Source organism: Elaeis guineensis, chromosome 2 (assembly GCF_000442705.2).
Source record: "Elaeis guineensis isolate ETL-2024a chromosome 2, EG11, whole genome shotgun sequence".
In the NCBI taxonomy this organism is placed as follows: Eukaryota; Viridiplantae; Streptophyta; class Magnoliopsida; order Arecales; family Arecaceae; genus Elaeis; species Elaeis guineensis.
In genome coordinates this window covers 13,814,204-13,834,951 of record NC_025994.2, presented here as the reverse complement: position 1 = coordinate 13,834,951, position 20,748 = coordinate 13,814,204, and positions in this window count along the sequence as shown.

Genomic DNA, 20,748 nt, shown 5'->3' with positions numbered 1-20,748 from the left:
TAATCTATCTTCCAATAGTAAAATAGATTTTAATTAGTTCAACAAGCACAATGATTATTTTCAAGATCCCACAGGTCAAATCTTCTGCTCCCGCTCCAATTATTATTCCTATGATGTTTGTTATTAACTCTAATTTATAATCTTCCTTCCCAGTACCAATTATAAATCGAAATCAATCAAGTACCAAAGATAATAATACTTAAAAGCATTAAGCGCAAATAACAAACAATTGCATTAACAAAGAAAATTAATACAAGATTCTGGAATTGAAATTTAATTCAAGCTACATCAGGTACCCTAGCTAGAAATTTAGCTTTTCATCGTAACAAAATCAAACTCAAGTTTACTTGAATAAAACACCAAAATCATCCTAACAATGAGTTCTAGAAAATAAATTCAAAGTAAACAAGAGAAAGAAAAAACTCTGAAGGAATTGCAGAGCCGAATGAATCTTCTCTTCAAATCTTCCAGATACTCCAAACTCTCCTTGCTTGATTTCTAGCTTTCAAAGATGATTCTCCTCCCTTCCTGCTGGTGTTTTAGGATCCTTAAATAGGGCTAGGGCTAGGGTTAAGGTGGTATTTTTCTCATGATTTTATTCTATATATCATTCTTTTTATTTGGTATAGAATCTCTCCTCCTTTGGATAGGTTTTAAGCAACCACCAGCCATCTACTCCTTATGCTGCCCAAATTTTCTGATTTTATTATGATTTCCATAGTAAAAGAAGGAAAGGAGGCATGGTTAATTAGAGGAGAAGAATTTCTTCCTTTCTGGGTCCACAAAATCTGCAAAACAAGGTAAGGTTTCGGCTGCCCAAATCAAGTTTTTCAAGAATTAGTTTCAATTCTTTCTCAGTTTGCTCTTCATGCAGAATTAGTTTGGACTCTGATTTTCTTCCATTTAATTCTTTCCAAGATAGCTCTTTGCCATCCAAAATTAGTTGCCATATCAGATCTTTGTGCCAAGAAATACTAAGAAGAATCTGGGTGTATCGGGTGTTTCTTGTTGTGTCCAACATTGTTACCAACTTCAACCTATTGTAGCCACCTCATTTGGAATCCAAATTCAATTCTGTAAATTATGTTCCTTTCTTGCTTCTCTCAAAATTCTGTAGGATCTAATCTTGCTCAATTTGGAGTCCTGTAGCTTACCTTTTAGGGGTCCTCACACCAAAATATCTAGAATTTAGATTGGTTGACTAGATGGGAGAGATTAACTGCTTGATTTATTTTCTGCACCTCTAGTTTCTTTTCTAGATGATGATGCCAAAAAGGATAAGGTGTGGGGTCCATTGATATCTTGATTTGGTTATTCTGCTTTGAGATGGACTCTGATTTTGATGCAAGACCTGATGACTCCGGATGACAAACCCTGCTGAATCGAACTCAACCATTTTCACTTAATTTGACCTTTAAAACATGGTTAAGCCCAATTAGGTGTGACCTGGCTCAATTACCTGCAATTGACATAAAACATATCAGGTTCTTATATTTATTTAGTTAATTATTATACCAATTTTATCAAAATCATTAAAAACTAATAATAATAATTACTATAAAAATGCAATACATCAATCCGCCGCAGAGAGTGGAGCAGAATCATGGCCGTTAATACGGCCTGTCAGGGAGTAATGGAGCTGCGTAGGGTTCGCCGCAGGGAGTGGAGCAGTGTTGTCCGTTACTGTGGCCTACCAGGGGGTCCAGATTGGTCGGTCAAAGTTCGGTTAGAGTCGGTAGCGAGGTCCGATGCTTGTAGAAGTTTGGACGAGGTCTTCCCGCAGTCGGAATAGAAGACGGAGCCTGGCTTCCGTAGGAATCCGGACGGAGTCTACTTGCAGTCGGGGTCGTGGACGGAGCCCGGCTCCCGTGGGAGTCCGGACGAAGTCTGTCCGCAGCCGTTGGAGTCAAGGGCGAAGCCCAGCTCCCGTAGGAGTCCGGGCGGAGTCTTTCTGCAGCCGTTGGAGTTGAGGACGAAGCCCGGCTCCCGTAGGAGTCCGGATGAAGTCTTCCTGCAATTAAAGTCGAAGGCGAAGTCCGGCTCCCGTAGGAGTCCGGACAGGGCTTACCAGCAGTTGATGTTGAGGACGGAGCCCGGCTCCCGCAGGAGTCCGGGCGGAGTCTACTTGCGGTCGAAATTATCGGCGGAGTCTGGGTCCCGTAGGAGTCCGGACGAAGTCTGTCTGCAGTCGTTGGAGTCGAGGACGAAGCCTGGCTCCCGTAGGAGTCCGGGTGGAATCTTCCTGCAATTAAAGTCGAAGGCGAAGTCCGGCTCCCGTAGGAGTCCGGATGGATCTTACCGACGATTGGAGTTGGCGACGGAGTCCGGCTCCCGTAGGAGTCCGGGCGGAGTCCCTCTTGAAGTTGGAGTCGTGGGCGGAGCCCGGCTCCCGTAGGAGTCCGGGCAGAGTCCTCTCGGAGTTGAAGTCGCGGGCGGAGCCTGGCTCCCGTAGGAGTCCGGGCGGAGTCCCCTGCAATTAAAGTCAGGCGCAAAGTCCGGCTCCCATAGGAGTCCGGACGGAGCTTACCGGCAGTCGAGGTTGGCGACGGAGCCCGGCTCCCGTAGGAGTCCGGGCGGAGTCCCTCTTGAAGTTGGAGTCGTGGGCGGAGCCCGGCTCCCGTAGGAGTCCGGGCGGAGTCCTCTCGGAGTTGAAGTCGCGGGCGGAGTCCGGCTCCCGTAGGAGTCCGGGCGGAGTCCCCTGCAATTAAAGTCAGGCGCAAAGTCTGGCTCCCATAGGAGTCCGGACGGAGCTTACCGGCAGTCGAGGTTGGCGACGGAGCCCGGCTCCCGTAGGAGTCCGGGCGGAGTCCCTCTTGAAGTTGGAGTCGTGGGCGGAGCCCGGCTCCCGTAGGAGTCCGGGCGGGGTCCTCTCGGAGTTGATTCTGCTGAGAACTTCGGCTGTGGGTATTTTATACCCAACAGTAATGTTATGAAAAAAATATATAGGACTTTAGTCAAGGTTGCAAGCATGTCAAATAGAGATAAATGCTTGAATCCAGTGGAACAATATTGATATAGGTCATTAAAGAAAAAAAGAAAAGGATCAGTTGGTTCTAGAAAATTTGATATTAGAAAAGAATGTTAGAATTGGAATTATGATAGCTAAGAAAGGAAGACTATAGTAGTGTAAATGTTAAAATGATCAAGCTGATCTAGGTTGATATATTGAAGTGAGTACAGTTTAGCACTCTAATTGAAAAAAAAAAATTAAAGCATGCCTAAGGCTAGGTAATAACATGACTCTATAAATGTTTAATGATTCTTGATACTAAGTCTTAAATGTTTAATGATCGTTGTTCTTTAAGAGTTAATATATAGTTTGGTAAAGCCAACTATCTAAAAGTCTATTTAAAAATTTGTAAGGACTATAATAAGCTTGCTAAAGATCTTAAAAGCATCCTCTCTATTAAGATTTTAGCCTTAAACTAATATGTGAGCAATGATGATGGAATTTGTCAGTAGAGCTTGTGATTAATAGTATAAATTTAGCAATGATAAATTAGGAATGTGATTCAAGTTTGAAGGTGCAAAATTTCAAGAATGAAATTTATTTAATGGAGGAGGAAATATAAGACCCGACCCAACCTAGGGCCTTTCTCGTGTGCCACATGGGGGTTTCCATGTCGTGGACCCATGGCTATTCATGGGGGCAGCCATGTGCAACCCCATCATGGAAGAAAAAAAAGGAGAAAGAAGTGTGAAACCCTTCCCTATTTCGATTTGGAACAGAACCCCTTCTCCCTCACTCTCCTTCTCCTGCGCCCTCTCTCTTGTTCTCTCTCTTGCTCTCACTCTCTCTCTCTGTCTTTCTCTCATGCTCTCCTCTCTCCCTAGCATCCCCTCTCTATCTCCTGTGCCTTTCTCTCTCTCTTGCTCTTTATCTCCTGCATTTTCTCTCTCTCCCTCTCTCTTATCCTCTTTAACACCTCGAGCTCTCCCCTCTCCCCTGTGGTTTCCCCACCATAGCCCTTTTCTCTTCCTTTCTTGCTTCTTTCAATCTTTGCATGTGTGAGTGGGTTGAAAAATAGGTAAACAAAAAAAAAAAGAAAGAAAGAAAATAAAAAAGAAAGAAAGAAAGAAATAAGGAATACGGGAACTCTCTTCTCCTCTCTCTTTTCCTCTTCTTTTTTTCTTTCCTTCTCTTCTTATTCCTTGTCATTGCTTTGGTGGTTATGGTTGCTACCGTAGGAGAGCTCTTCATCATAGCAGATAAGATTAAGCATCCCTATTGTATTGTTTGATTAATCTCAATTAGAGATTAATGAGTAGATATTAGAACTTTTGGTATGTAGTTAAATTTTGTTTAGAATTATTTATTAGATGGTGGAACTCTTGTATGTAGTTGATTCTTGTTATAAATTAGTTAGTAGATGATGGAATGAATAGTAGGATAAAGAACACAAAAACTTTAAGCATTGTAATAGAGAAAATTTGAAAAAATGGATGTTGTGTTTGGGGGCGGGTTAACTTTGTCTATGCAGAATCCATGAATTTTAATTCTGTATTGGCTAAGTAATTTAAATTGAAATTTTAACTAGAGATTACTGACTTATGAGTTGACTTGATGGTAAAACTTAAAAATTTTTAGATGAGTTGAATTAGGATAAATAATTAGTGGATTGGGGCTATTGCTGGGGGAAAGAATGAAGGAGAGGATATTGTATCTCCTCTTTTCTTTCTTTATTTTTTCACAAAATAGAAAAATTCTAAAAATTGAGACTTAAAAAAGTTGAAAAAATTGCTAGAAATTAGTTTAAACTTTATTAGAGCCTATTAACTTAGCTGTCGTTGTAGATTACTAGGTTCCAAAAATTTCTAACAAAGTGGTTAATTGTTCAGCTATTGGTAACTTTGAGATAAGTAACATTTATATCATCTTATGATGTGATACAAATTATTGTAAGTTATATTTTGTCATGATCAATTTGAATCAAGTGAAAATCATCTTATTCAATTGAAATGATACAATCTATTATAGATATATTTAAATTTGATTGTACATGAAATTGTTATATCTTCTTGATATGATATAAATTACTTTAATTGATTTCTGATCTAATCATGCACAGAAGTTATATGCTATGAATAAGTAATCAGCGAATCAAGATTTATAAGTTAAACTAAATAATGTTACATACTATGATCAAATCAGGCTTGATAAATTATGATTATTGCCTATTCAGATACATGTATCATAGCCATATCAAGTTAAATCGAATTGTAACAAATTGTATTAAGTTATAACAAGTTATATCAAAACTATATTTAAGATATATCGAAAAAGAAAGAAATATATGAATTATATATAGTTATTGATATATTTCACTCGACTCTCCGTCTTACTGTGTATGATGTCCTAATCTGAGATCCCAACCATGAGATTGATCATGGTGATATTGAGATCTCCATCATGGGGGGTAAGTATGGATTTGAGATTTTGTACTATAGGGGATAAGCGTGGACCTGAGATCTCTTGCCACATGAGGTAATCGTGGTGCCACAATAGGGGCTGTAGAGCTACAAGAATTGAGTACCTATATTTAATTATAGTATTATGAAATTAAGTTTATACTAAACTCGTATCTTATATATTAATTTCATATAATATTTTGTATGATGCATTTGAGTTACAGATTACCATGATTTAAATCTGTTTTATAAATGTAACTATTACTTACTGAGCCGTGAAGCTCATGAACTTTCGTCTATTGTTTTCAAATTCCAGGACTAGTTTTGGGCCAAATCTTGGAATTTTAGGATTGTATATAAAAGGTGAGACCGGTTTGTGAAAGGTGGTTAGTTTCCAAGGACAACAAAATATATAATGATATTTGTATAAAATTGATGTGAATTACTGTAAAAGTTAAAGTTAAAATTAATATATATAATAGTTTAGTTGTTCTATTAATATCACTGTCCGTGTGATGAATATGCTATCTTGGATATTATATTAAAATTTTGTCAGGTTGGATGTCTTTCATGTCTATAGAGGTAGTACTCTATAAGTATGCGGCGGCTGTTTATTTTTCTAAATTTTATTTTAATTTAAATTTATGGTCGGGGGTGTGACATAAATAGAGGATAAAATCACAATCCACATTAGTAAAAGAGGGGCACCTACAAAGTGGCACATTCCCTAGCTAAGAATCAGTCCAAATATTGATAGAAGCACTAGTACCTATAAGCCACGTAAACTGAAATTGAACCTTCTTTCCAATAGAACAGATTCTACGCCAAATAGCAGAACAATGAGCTGGCTTATGATATGACATCCAAGATCATTGGAACGGATGCTTAGAAGAAACCAAATGAGCCCACAACATAGGTTGCAACACAGGATAAGCAACCAGTTTACCAAGCATGATATCTTGCATATTCTAAAGAAAATGGAAACCCAAACCATCAGCCACCTAGAAGAACAAATTGTGTCTCAAGAAATAAGATGCAACTTTTGCTCCATAGAAGAATGTCCCCATAAAAAAAAAAAAAAAATCAAAATTCGTGCCCTGTGATTAAGGATGGCTTCCCATTTAGAGGTGGCCAATGGGTCGGTGCCTGCCCAAAATAGGCCATGCCTAGCACAATCCATAATGAACAGTAACGAGCCATACTAGGCATAGCCCATAACCCCGTGCCGTACTGGGCTTGAGATTTGTGAGCCCAGGCTTGAGCATGGCACGAGCCCGTTTAGGACTGGGGACGGCACGACCCACAAGCCGTGCCCAGCCTGGCACAACGGGCTTGAATAAGAAGCCCATCATGTGCCGTGCCCGGCAGGCCGTGCTAGGCACGGCACCATTATACCCATTATGAGCCTATCCAAGCCCATAATGGTAACATAATGATAATATTATTTTTCTTGATTTTAATGATAAAATTTTAAAAAAATATTACTTTTACCCCCTCCCCCTAAAAAAAAAAAAACTATATAATGGATATATTTGAGGATAGTGAGGTCATTTAACAATTAACATAATCTTTTGATAAAAAGAATTATCAAAAGATCAAGATTGATTAGGTATTTTAAATCGCTTGATCATTTGAATTAGGAATACCATCCGATTCATCAAATATTTTTCTTTGAGAAAACAAAATTTCGAGCAACTTTTATGGTAAGGCATACAAAAAGTTTAAGCTTGATGTTGGACATAGGTGGAATTTCACATATCTTATGTTAAGCGGTGTATTTGAATATTTTGAGTTGATAAATATTTTTGTAAATTTTTAAATATCTTTTGAGAAATATCTAACTTCTGAAGATCGGCATAATGCCAAAATTTTATAAGATTTTTTTAGAAACATTTTTTAATGCAACAATTTTTTCTCTAGTGTATATTATCCTTCTTTCTGTGAATTTTTGAGATATATTTTAGAGAAGATAAGATGCTTTACAGTAGGAGCAGATGGGCTAATAATAAGATAGGACTTAGAGTGATTAACCAGCTAACCTAAGAAATGATAATAAGCATACAAGAGAAGCTTTAGATATAAAGCATTACATTACAATTTGTGAGGTAAAATTGGTTAAGCCATTGTGTATATTTTGTAAATTTATGCTTTAAGGTGTTTCATAAATGTTGAAATTGTAAAAGCTAAAATTTTGTCAAGAGTTGAGATTCTGCTGCGTCGCCTCATTGTCCAAACCATATGGTAGATGACTCATGGGCATGGTGCATGGTGACAACAGCAGAATTTAACCTTGCACTTCCATAAAACAAGGAAAATCATCAACTGGATCAAGGCATTAGGTTCATAAGCAAGCTTTGGGTGTTAGATTCTTATTTGCTACTCTATCATACTGTTGTCGGCCTTCAAAAGGCTAGAAACTCAGGATAACATCTGTTGCGGCCAATCGCCTCGTCGTCCGATCGTCGGGAAGCGTGCACCTGCAAAAAGAAGTCCGCACTGACCGGAGGCGGCTCCGGCGGGGACCCTCCGACGGTCAAGTCAGAGAGGTGACTGGGCAACAGTGAAATGCAGACGGAGAGCTCTGAAAAAGAGAGAGGGAGAGAGAGAGAGGAGCGAGCCTGCGTATGCGGAAGAAACGGGCGGATCGACCTCTTGCACTGTTGCCTTCCCCGGTTTATATAGTGGAGCACGGTATGGCGCCGTCATTAATGGCGCGGACAAGTGAGGAACTGTCAACTCACTGTGGGCCGCCAGAGCCGCCGTGGAAACGTCATGTCGCCGTGTAGCCGTCTAATCACCAGGGTTGACCCGACTCTCGACGGGATAATGCCCCTAGGTAACTGTGCCGCATGTCCGTGTCAGAGCTGACAACGTCTGGCGGCTGTACGGCGGTTGGAGGAGCCGACCGACCCAACGTCGGTAGCCAGCGAAGTGGTGTCGGGCCCCTCCATTGGTCGGCGAGCGTCATGTAAGTCGGCCATCGAACCTCGGGGTTCGGTCGGTCGGGATGGATACGCCCGACATACCCCCAGTCGGCGATGGGCCGTTGGATGGACGGTTGTTAGTCGCTGATGGTTCCCGTCAGTCGGTCGACCGACGATCGGTCGGCCTTTCGGCCAGTCAGAGTCGTCCAACGGGGGCGGTCGGGCCGTACGGCGGTCGGACGGTCGGGCCGTCCAGTCGGTCGGGCCCTCCGGTCGGTCGGGCCCTCCGACAGTCGGTCGGTCAGCGGGTATCCCCCAACAGTTGCCCCCCTCCACTCCCAAGTCGGGTGGTGGACTGGCCGAGGCTTCCATTCGGGCAGCAATCCCGGACGACTGGGAGTGGATTTGTCGCATGTGTAGATCCGACCGTACTGTCAGATGATCTGATGTCAGACGCCTCATGAATGCCCAGCGATCCGGACGTCCAGTCGTCGCCAGAGGTCACATCGGCGTCAGGTGTCAGACACCACGTCTTGTCGTCGTCAGTCGTCACGTCGGTGTCAGAAGATCGGGCGCCGGACGATACAGCGTCAGTCGATCGGATATTCGGCGCCGATCGCGGAAGAGAGGGCCGCTGCCAGGCGTCCCATCGGGAACGCGAACCGGCGCGGGTGCGTGAATGCGGGACCGCGCCCCGCGCGCCGCGTGTCAAGGTGGTTGGCTGGCGCCCCCTCTGTCATTTAATGCGGGCGGTGCGGCCGTCCCGGAACGGGGCGCGCCGAATCCTCCGCCAACCGGCGGTCGCCACGCGTCGCGCATCTGCAGGTCTTCGGTCGGCGCGGAAGGATCTCGGCCGTCGGTCGGCCCTATATATATAGGACCTCCCGGACCCTGACCCACATTTGCCACATTTCGCTGGGGAAACTCTGTCCGGGCGATTTTTCAGTCGTCGCGGGCAGAGTTCTTCTTCGCCTGCGAAGGGTCCATCCGGATCCGGTTCGTGGTCCTCCTTCCCCTTCTTCCTTCCTTTCTTCTCTTTCTCCTCTTTCGGTCCCTGCATAATGACCAGGAAACCGACTCAGGGAGCTCGGTCGGGGAACCCGACCGACGACACCCGATCGGCTCCAGAAGATGAGGCCTCCTCGCTTTCGGGGCCGAACGTCGATCAGCTTCGGGAGCACTATCGCATCCCGGAGCAGTTTCGGCTCTCCGCTCCAGGGGCCGGCAGTCGGGTCAACAACCCTCCGCCTGGCGACCTGGCGCTGTATGTTGAGGACCTTCGTGCGGGTCTTCGACTTTCGATTTCGGAGTTCGTCCGAAATCTGCTTGATTACTACGGACTCTGTCCGGCGCAACTGGCGCCGAACTCTGTCCGGCTAATCATTTCTTTCGCGCTGTTATGTCAGCTCTTGCCGACCAACCCCCGCGTTTCCCTCTTCCGGGCCTTCTTTGTGCTCCGACCCCACCCTAAAGCCCGAGGGTGGTGGCTCTTCAACCCCCGGAAGGGTCTTGCCTTCATAACTGGTCTTCCATCGTCCATTCATGGATGGAAGAACCAGTTTTTCTTTGTTTCCTCTTCCTCTTCTTGGGGCTTTCCTTCTCGTTGGGGTACACCCCGAACCGAGGCAAACGAAAACAGCCGGGTGGATGCGGACGACCGGGAGGACTTCCACCGACTGAAGGACATGTCGGTACCGAAGCAGAGGGAGCTTGTTACCGAACAAGCTCTCTATGACGCCGGCTTGAGTCTGGTCCCCCGAATAGGTATCGCCCGATCCTCCGGCTTTTCTTTTTTATCCATCTTTTGGTCGGCTTTTGGTCCAGCCATTAACTCTTTTGTCGGTATTGCAGGGACACCACCGAGGATGAGGCCGACTGATGCCGAGATTCGGCAGTTCGCCAAGAGGAAGAGGCCTGCATCGGGGGCCGGCCCTTCGCGTCCTGTAAAGAAGCCAACCCCAGCCCCGCCGATCGTCGAGTCATCGGCAACCGACCGGTCGGAGCCGGTCATAGCTCTCGCGGCTCCGGCGGTCCAAGTCGAGGAGGGGCCGACTGAAGAGGCGGCCGAAGGAGTATCGGTGTCTTCGCCTATGCGGGTGGAGCCGGATGACGTTCGGGAAACCGAACATTGTCCGGCGGCGTCCATCGGCGCAACCGGGGGCGCAGGATCAAATTCCAGCGTCCCGTCGCTACCGGTCCCGTCGGTCGGGGCAGCTGATCGGGGGAAAGCCCCGATGGAGCCCGCGGAGGAGGATAGGTCGGGGGGTCGGTCGATGCCTCCAAGCAACTACTACCCCGAGGGTGCGTCGGCGTTGGCCGACCACGATTTTGCGAGGAGGTTGTGCCAAGGAATCCTCCTCCCAACCGATGTGGGGTTGCTGCGAACTCGGCAGGTGTCCGAGATGTTGTCTCGGTTCTACCCGACGATGGTCGAGGTAAGCTTCGGGTCCTCTCTTCCTTAGAGATTTTCCTTAGGAATTTTTGCTTATCATGCAATTCTGACGAAGCTTTTTGATCGGCAGCTGATTTTCATAATGTCCGAACTTGAGGCCGGGTACCGAAGGTTCGGCAACGTTCGGGCAGCCTTCAAGGAGAGGTCGGCGGCGGCCGAAGCAGAGAGGGCGATGTTGGCCGAACAACTCCTGCAGTCGGCCGACCGGGAGGCCAAGTTAGTCGACGAGGTCTCCCGGCTTGGGTCCGAACTGCAGTCGGCCAAGAAGGAGGCCAAGCACAAAGGTCGGGCCGTACGCCGCCTTCGACGCGAACGGGATGGTGCAACCGCCGAACTCAAAGGGGAACGCGAGCAACTCCGGGCCAGCCTGGAGAAGCTCGCGGAAGTCGAAGAGGAGCTGTCCATCGCCCAGATCGATGCTGAAATGGCGAAGGCCGAGGCGGAGTCGGCGAGGGAGGAGCTCACCCGAGCTGAGGATGAGGCAGTGTCGGTGAGAGAGTCGGCCGAACGGGCGGTGGAGGACTTCCGGTCCTCCGACCGATACCGGGAGGAGATGCTCGAATCGGGCTTCGCCTCATACCGGGTCGGGTTCGAGGATGGTCGGGATGCCGTCCATGCCTTGTACCCGGAGGTGGACGTCAGCCGCGTCGTCCCGCCGTTCGCCGAGGAAGGAGCCGAAGAAGAAGGAACGGAAGAGATGGCCGACCAGCCGTCGGGAGGCGTCATCGTGGTGGAGGAAGCCGTCCCGGAGCAGGTGCCGACCGAAGTTCTTTTGTCGACCGAAGCCCATCCCTCGGCGGCCGACCAAGCGTCGCTTATGGCCGAGACGCCGATCATCCCCGATCCTCCGTCGGTCGAAGAGATCGACCAGGACAGGTGATCGGCCCTGCCGACCATCTTTATTTTTGTCTTTTTGAAAATACATGTAATCGGGCTTCGTCCCGACTCTGTAATTTCCTTTTATCAACGAATGAAATTTTCTTCTTTTCCTTCTTGTTTGTAATGCCGACCATTGCTGCGACGTGGAACCTTAGTCACTAACTTAAGCAAGTCGCCAACTTACGTAAGCCGATAGGACTTCGACAATTTGTGCAGCCCCGAAGGTAGAATGCGTCCCGACTTTAGGTCGGCTTCGGGTAGTCGAAGTTGCCAGTCGGGTCCATCTGTTGAGTCGGAAGCCGACCGAACCTGCCAAGGTTCGGCAGCCGGACCTCCGTAGATGCACTTAGTCGATCATCGTCCGGCGCAGTGTCGGGGGTACGATAGTAAGTCGGGTCCCCATGCTCTTGCGTCGGGTTTCATGTCGTTTGACAGACGGTGGCAAGCTGAGTGTCGTTCAGCCGGCCGTAGGTCGGTCGGCGAGTAGTGGGTGCGACTAAGGTCGCGTCATGTGATAGACGGTGGTAAGCCGAATATCCCTCGCCCGGCCGTAGCCTGGTCGGAAGTCGCGGCAATAGCCGCGTGGGCTTTTAGCCTTTCTTCGGTCGGGGCCCGATCGGCCAGTCGGCCGATGGATTCTGCCCGAAAATTCAACCGTAGAAGGAGTATGAACTCCCGTTGCAACAGCTGCATCGGCCTTTGTCAGGGGCGGATGTGTTGCCGAAAGTCGAAGGAGTGTAACTCCCGTTTATAAGAGTCCGTCGGCCCTCGTGAAGGTCCGACGAGTCGTCGAAGGAGTATTGACTCCCGTCATCGTAGATGCGTCGGTCCGTGTAAGGGGCCGATGTGTCGTCGGTGCCAGGTCCGCGTCGATGCGTCGGGGCTGAGCGCCGATCAGTAGTCGAAGAGTTAGAACTCCGATTTTTCAAACTGAACTTGTATTCCGACAATTGAATTACAGAATTCACTGGTAATACAGCTTCAAGTTGTCGGCGTTCCAAGTCCGGGGAATGGGCTTCCCCTCAAGGGTCTCCAACCGGTAGGCCCTCGGCCCGAAGGTGTCAGCAACCTTGTAGGGTCCTTCCCAGTTGGGAGTCAGCTTCCCTTGGTCCAAGGGCTTCGACACTTCTGCCTTCCTCAAGACTAGGTCGCCAGGCTTAAAGAGCTTTGGTCTGACCTTGGCGTTGTAATACCGGGCGACCCTCTGTCGGTATGAGGCCATTCGGATTTGAGCCTCATCTCGCAGTTCGGGGAGAAGGTCTAGGTCGGCCCTCTGGCTTTCGGAGTTGTCCGGCTCGCGGTACTGCTCGACCCTTGAAGATGGCAGGCCAATCTCGAGCGGGATCATAGCTTCTGTCCCGTAGGCCAAACTGAATGGCGACTCTCCGGTCGGGACGCGGGGGGTCGTTCGGTAAGCCCACAGGACGGAGCCCAGCTCGTCGACTCAGAGACCTTTGGCTTCGTTCAGCCGGGTCTTGAGTCCATGGAGCAGGGTTCGGTTCGTCACCTCAACCTCACCGTTGGACTGTGAGTGCCCGACTGAAGTTAGTCGGTGACGGATGTGGAACCTGGCGCAGAAGTCTTTGAAGTCTTGGTTGTCGAATTGCCGTCCGTTGTCGGTGATGATGGTGTGCGGCAATCCGAACCTGAAGATGATGGACTTTTGGACGAAGTCCTCCATCTTCCGCTCGGTGATCTGCGCCAAGGGCTCGGCCTCGACCCACTTCGTGAAGTAGTCAATGGCGACAACGATGAACTTCCTCTGGCCTGACGCTGGCGGGAAGGGGCCGAGAATATCGACTCCCCACTGAGCGAAGGGCCATGGAGCGACAATGGGAGCGATTTGGCTGGCCGGTTGGTGCTGAATATTGGCATACTTCTGGCATGGCTCGCACCTTCGGACCAACTCCGCCGCATCCTTCCTCATGGTCGGCCAGTAGTAGCCCTGTCGCAAGACCTTGAAGGCTAAGGACTTGCCCCCCAAGTGATTCCCACAAATTCCTTCGTGAACCTCTCGGAGAGCGTAGTCAGCGTCGGTCGGTCCCAAGCACTTGAGCAGAGGGAGGGAGAACGACCTCTTGTAGAGTCGGCCGTCCATGATCACATATTGTGACGCCGACCATCGGAGTCGCTTGGCCTCCGCGGGATCTTCGGGACTGGTCCCGTCGGACAAGTACCGGACGATCGGGTCCATCCAACTTGGTTCGGACGTTAGCTGGTGTACTTCTTCGACCCGATCGATGCTCGGCTGCTGGAGGTTTTCGACAAACGTCCGACCCAAAGAATCATAGGCCGACGTTGCCAATCTGGAGAGAGCATCGGCACGGGCGTTCTCCGTCCTGGGGATGTGGGAGATCTCGAAATACTCGAGGTGGGCCACGAGATCTTTTACCTTCTGAAGATACTTGACCATGGTCGGATCTCGCGCCTCGAAGTCGCCCTTGACCTGCCCCACGATCAGCTGAGAGTCGGAGAATGCCCGGAGGCTGTCGATGCCCAACTCCTTCGCCATCCTCAAGCCCGCGAGGAGTGCCTCGTATTCGGCTTGATTGTTGGAGGCCTTGAAGTCGAACCGGAGGGCGTATTCGGTGACTACCCCATCCGAATTCTTGAGCAGGAGCCCGGCCCCGCTTCCCTGAGCGTTGGAGGCTCCGTCGATGTGGAGTACCCAGGTGGAGATCGGGTCTGGCTCAGAGACCGAATCTCGTCCCGGGCCTTCAGCTCCCGACCTTCGGTCGGTCGTCGGGCATTCGGCGATGAAGTCGGCCAAGACCTGGGCCTTCAAGGCAGGCCTTGGCCGGTACTGAATGTCGAACTCGCTAAGCTTCATCGCCCACTTAGCGAGTCGTCCGGATGTGTCGGGTCGGCGCAGTACGGCCCTCAGGGGCTGGTTGGTGAGTACCACGATGGCGTGAGCCTGGAAGTATGGTCGGAGCCGTTGCGCGGAGACGGTCAGGGCGAAAACCATCTTTTCCGTCTCCGAGTATCTGGCTTCGGCGCCGTGGAGCACTTTGCTGGCATAGCAGATGGGCTGATGAGTCCGACACTCGTTTTCCCGAACGAGCACCGAGCTGATCGCCTCAGAAGATGTGGCCAAGTAGAGATACAAGGTCTCCCCGACTTGCGGCTTCACGAGCAGCGGCGGGGAAGCCAAGTACCTTTTCAGGTCTTCGAAGGCCTGTTCACACTCATCCGACCAAGAAAAACCATTCGCCCGACGCAGGGTCTTGAAGAACGGGAGGCACCTTTTAGCTGATCGGGAAATGAATCGGCTAAGAGCGACGATTCTTCCGTTCAGCTGTTGGACCTCCTTCTTGGTGTTCGGATGACGCATGTCGAGGATCGCCTTTATCTTCTCAGGGTTGACCTCGATCCCTCTCTGAGAAACGAGGAATCCGAGGAACTTCCCTGAGGTCACCCCGAAAGCGCATTTGGTCGGGTTGAGCTTCATTCGGTGTCGTCGAAGGGTGCGGAAGGTCTCCTCGAGATCCTGAACATGATCCGGGATCTGCGTGCTCTTTACCAGCATGTCGTCCACGTACACCTCCATGTTACGCCCGATCTGGTCTTTGAAGACCTTATTGACGAGTCGCTGGTAGGTGGCGCCGGCATTCTTCAATCCAAAGGGCATCACCCGATAACAGTAGAGGCCCTTGGGAGTCACGAACGCGGTGTGCTCCTCGTCTTTAGGCGCCATTCGGATCTGATTGTACCCAGCGAAGGCGTCCATGAAGCTGAGCAGTCGAAATTCGGACGTCGCATCCACCAACTGGTCGATCTTCGGGAGTGAGAAGCTATCCTTCGGGCAGGCTCGGTTGAGGTCGGTATAGTCGATGCAGATCCTCCATTTTCCGTTGGCTTTCTTGACCATGACGACATTGGCGAGCCAATCGGGATATGTAGATTCTCGGATGAAGCCTGCTTCGAGCAGCTTGTCCACTTCTTCGTCGATGGCCTTCTGCCTTTCTGGGGCGAAGGACCTTTTCTTCTGCCTCACCGGCTTCATTGTCGGGTCGATGTTGAGTCGGTGAGTAATTATTTCTGGAGGGATGCCCGACATATCTGCTGCCGACCAAGCGAATATGTCGGCGTTGGCCGTCAGCAGTTCCGCCAGTCGGTGGCGTTCTGTGTCGGGCAATTGAGACCCGACCCAAACTTTTCTGTCGGGATTTTCTCCTATCGGGATCGCCTCGAGCTGCTCGGCCGGCGAACCCCGTTCTTCCTCCTCCCGTTGATCCAGTTTGTCGATTGTCAGGGGGTCCTTTGTCTCGTCGTTTTGAGCGGAGATTTGGAAGCATCGTCGGGTGAGCTGTTGATCTCCGCGCATCTCCCCGACTCCGTTTTTGGTCGGGAATCGAACAAGGAGATGGTACGTCGAGACGATCGCTCTGAGGGCGTTCAATCCGGGTCGCCCGAGTATGGCGTTGTAGGCCGAAGGAACTTGGACGACCGCGAAAATGAGGGAGACCGTGCTTTGCCGTGGTTCGGTACCGACCGTCACGGGCAGGGTGATTTCTCCTTCTGTCGTGACGGTGTCTCCGGCAAAGCCGATCAAGGGCGTGGAGACCCTCCTGAGTCGGTCAGTTGACAGTCGCATTCGGGAGAAGGTCGAGTAAAACAAAACATTTGTCGAACTTCCATTATCAACAAAAATTCGTTTTACATCATAATTGGCTATTGTCGCCGACACAACAACAGCGTCGTCGTGGGGAGTCTGGATGCCCCGAACGTCGTCTTCTGAGAAGGTGATTACGTCGTCCGGGCGCGACTTTTTCGTCGGCTCCCCCCCTGTAGACGTCCCGATCCCAGCCGCTTGGAGATCATGTTGATGACTCCAGCCGTCGGCTGGTTAGTCGGCGCCTCTTCAGTCGGCTGGGGGCGTCGATCGGCAGTCGGTCGGGTCGGCGGACCCTTTCGAAATTTGCCGAGATACCCCCGGCGGATGAGATTTTCGATCTCATCCTTCAACTGGATGCATCGCTCGGTGTCGTGGCCGTGGCTCCGATGGAACCGGCAGTACTTCTGATGGTCGAGGCCCTTTGCCTTCAGAGGCGGAGGCCGTCGCAGGTACTCTTCCCCCTCGATCTCCATCAGGATCTGCGCACGGGGAGCGGAGAGAGGAGTGTAGGAGTCATACCTGGGACGCACCGGCCTCGGGGTCTGTCGCCGGGGTGATTTTTGGATCTGTCGGGGTGGAGAAAGCCGACTATTGGTCGGGGGCCTGCTTGGTTCGGCGGGCTCCCGACCTTTTCTCCGCTTCTCCTTCGGACCCCTGGGCTCCGCCAAGCGTCGGTCGGACGCTCCTTCGTCCGCGCGCATATACTTGTATGCGCGCTCCAGTAGCTCGGCGTATGTTCGGGGGAGGGTCTTGTCCAGAGAATAAGTAAATCGGGACGACCTCAGGCCCCGCTTCATGGCTGAAACTGCCATGTCTTCGTTGAGGTCCCGGACCTCGAGCGTGGCCGCGTTGAATCACGCCACGAAGTGTCGGAGCGTCTCGTTTTCCCCCTGTTTGAGGGAGAAAAGGCTATCCGACGTTCGCGGCGGCTTTCGGCTGGTGCTGAAATGGGCCACGAACGAGTGCTCGAGCTGCGCGAAGGAATGGATACTGCCCGATCGAAGACCGGAGTACCAAGCCCTGGCAGCCTTGCGGAGCGTCGCGGGGAAGCCGATGCAGAAAAGGGCGTCGGTTGCCCCTTGAATCGTCATGAGAGCTTTGTAGCTCTCGAGGTGGTCGACTGGGTCGGTGGAGCCGTCGTATGGCTCCACGTTCGGCATTTTGAACCGACTGAAAATCGGCTCGTCGAGGACCAGTCGAGAGAGAGGCTGGGCGGTCTGGAAGTCGACGTCGTTCGAAGACTTCTGGCCGTCCATCTGCAGTTGGGCGAGTCGGCGGTCGATCTCCTCGAACCGTCGCTCGTAGTCGTCCGCTCGTCGATGCTGGGAGACCCCAGGGGTGGAGCCTCCGGAGGATTCTGAAAGAGAGGCCGACGGTGTGCGCGGCCGCTTTTCCTTCCTCGCCCGTTCCAACGGAGAAGGAGAGGGCCGCTGAGACCGTCGGTCGTCGCGCCGTGGTCGCCCCTCCTCCTCTCCGTGGGAGCACTGTTGGGAGCGCTCGCATGGAGGTGACAGGGGTCGGCGCGGCCGTCGGCGGCTGCTCCTGGAAGGCATAGGTCGGGCCGCCGGTTGTTGCTGGAGGCTTTTGACTGCGTCGGTCAGTACGGTCATCTGCCGCACAATGGCCGCAATCTAGGCCTCCGTGGTCACTGCAGGGCGCGGAGAGCTAGGCTCCGCCGCCGGTGGGGGCGGGGAGGCTTCTTCCCGGCGGGAAGAGCGCCTGGCCGACCCAGTGACTCTTGATCGTTGAGCTCTTGTCTTTGTCATGCTGTACCTCCTTCCTGGCGTGCCAATCTGTTGCGGCCAATCGCCTCGTCGCCCGATCATCGGGAAGCGTGCACCTGCAAAAAGAAGTCCGCACTGACCGGAGGCGGCTCCGGCGGGGACCCTCCGACGGTCAAGTCAGAGAGGTGACTGGGCAACAGTGAAATGCAGACGGAGAGCTCTGAAAAAGAGAGAGGGAGAGAGAGAGAGGAGCGAGCCTGCGTATGCGGAAGAAACGGGCGGATCGACCTCTTGCACTGTTGCCTTCCCCGGTTTATATAGTGGAGCACGGTATGGCGCCGTCATTAATGGCGCGGACAAGTGAGGAACTGTCAACTCACTGTGGGCCGCCAGAGCCGCCGTGAAAACGTCATGTCACCGTGTAGCCGTCTAATCACCAGGGTTGACCCGGCTCTCGGCGGGATAATGCCCCTAGGTAACTGTGCCGCATGTCCGTGTCAGAGCTGACAACGTCTGGCGGCTGTACGGCGGTTGGAGGAGCCGACCGACCCAACGTCGGTAGCCAGCGAAGTGGTGTCGGGCCCCTCCATTGGTCGGCGAGCGTCATGTAAGTCGGCCATCGAACCTCGGGGTTCGGTCGGTCGGGATGGATACGCCCGACATACCCCCAGTCGGCGATGGGCCATTGGATGGACGGTTGTTAGTCGCTGATGGTTCCCGTCAGTCGGTCGACCGATGATCGGTCGGCCTTTCGGCCAGTCAGAGTCGTCCAACGGGGGCGGTCGGGCCGTACGGCGGTCGGACGGTCGGGCCGTCCAGTCGGTCGGGCCCTCCGATCGGTCGGACCCTCCGACAGTCGGTCGGTCAGCGGGTATCCCCCAACAACATCAACAATGTCCTTGAATTAATCGCAAAGAACAGACCTCTTACTTTTATTGGGGGATTCTTCTTATGGTTGAATATTTCGTGTAGTTTGTGCTTTTTTAATGAGTCCACTGGTCTGTTAGGTAGAAAAACAGTGTGATCTTATCATATGCTACAAGTGGAGTTCTCTCAGACATCATAACCAATGTAAAGGGGAATTCCAGGCAGAGCAGAAGGCTGTATGGTTCAGTTGACAGAACAAAGGTTTGTGCAGTTTAGTTAGAGGGCGGAGGTTAGCATAATTCTACACAAATTAGAAATGATTAGAGAGTAGTCCAAATTTGACAGGCCAGAAAAATTACGACAGTGGTTGATCTAGCACGCCAAATGCTTAACATATTAGACATGACTAGTAGGTGTTCTAGTATAGTTGGTGCACTAACATATATTTAATCTAAATAAGTACGTATCAAGATTCTCCTTAGAACCCACCATCCTTTTTCACACCTTTTTCAGAGGCATGTTGCCAAGTTGCTCATCTCATGAGCACTAAAACAAATAGTAATTAAGCGCTTGGTATGATCGAAAGACGTTCTGCGAACCTTAAACTATTGCTTCAAGAATTGGCCGCCAAATCAACAATCATAATTTAATGTGTGATCCATGAGTGTCGGCCATTTTGATTCTCACACAGTTGCATGGCTGAGTTCCATTACTCTCTAGCCGTCGTCAAGCCCTGCCCGTCCTACCGAGGCATCTTTCCCTCCTTTTATTCATTCTTTTTCCTTTCCATTCTTTGGGTTCATAGGCCAGGTCTAGTCAGACAAGCTGACCTAGCAACAGTTCTAGTCCACCTTATGTCATAGTCTCACATTAACTTGAAACAAAAGTACCACGTAGATTTATTAGTCTGATTCGATCCTCCTCCGAATAGATTAAGCTTCTGGTATGCGAGTCCAAGATAAATAGTATCAGAGCGAGGTTCATTATGTATTATAATCTTTATTAGTCATATAATCTCTCGAGAAATTCTTTGTGCATCGCCTGCGGTGTAGAAAATCCGACGAGCAACGCATCCAAAGCATACCGCTTCATCCGATTGAACCACATAGTGACTTCTTTCCAACATACATTTAATGCTCATGATTCCACTTTTTCATTTGAAATTTTGAATGACAAAAATATCTCTTTTTTTTCTGAAAAAATTATAACATTTTGTGTTGATATTATGACATCCTGTATTGAAATTATGGCTTCTAACATACGATGTCAAATTTTTTTCACAGGATGTTATAAAAAAAAAAAGGATATTTTTATCATTAAAAAATTTATAAAATTTTTATGTGACGAAAATATTTCTTTCAAAATTTTGACATCATATGAAAAATTATGACATCCTGTGCAGAAAGTCATGATTGCAACATAAGATGTCATAATATCTACATAGAATATCATAATATCCACACAGGATGTCATAATTTTTTCAAAAAAAGAGAGACATTTTTGTCATTCAAAATTTTAAATGAAAAAAATAGACTGTAAATATTAAATACACTAATAAGTACGTATTGAAAAATAATAATCATATATTTTAATGTAATTAGATGATATATTTCAAATCATTTTTATTGCATCGTACGTAATGCACAAAGAATTTTCCGTAATCCTTTGCTTAAGGATACGAAAGTTGAGGACCCAAACAAATCCAGGCCATAGGTAGACCTCCCGAGCAGAAGCTAATCACGACGAGAGCATCATAAAATTGGATAAGAGAGGTTGTTATAATCCCATATTGATTAATTAAAAAGGGCCACAGGAATTTATTACCTTATATCCATCCTCTCACCAATTTATGCTTTCGGGCTGTGAGTCCGTGAT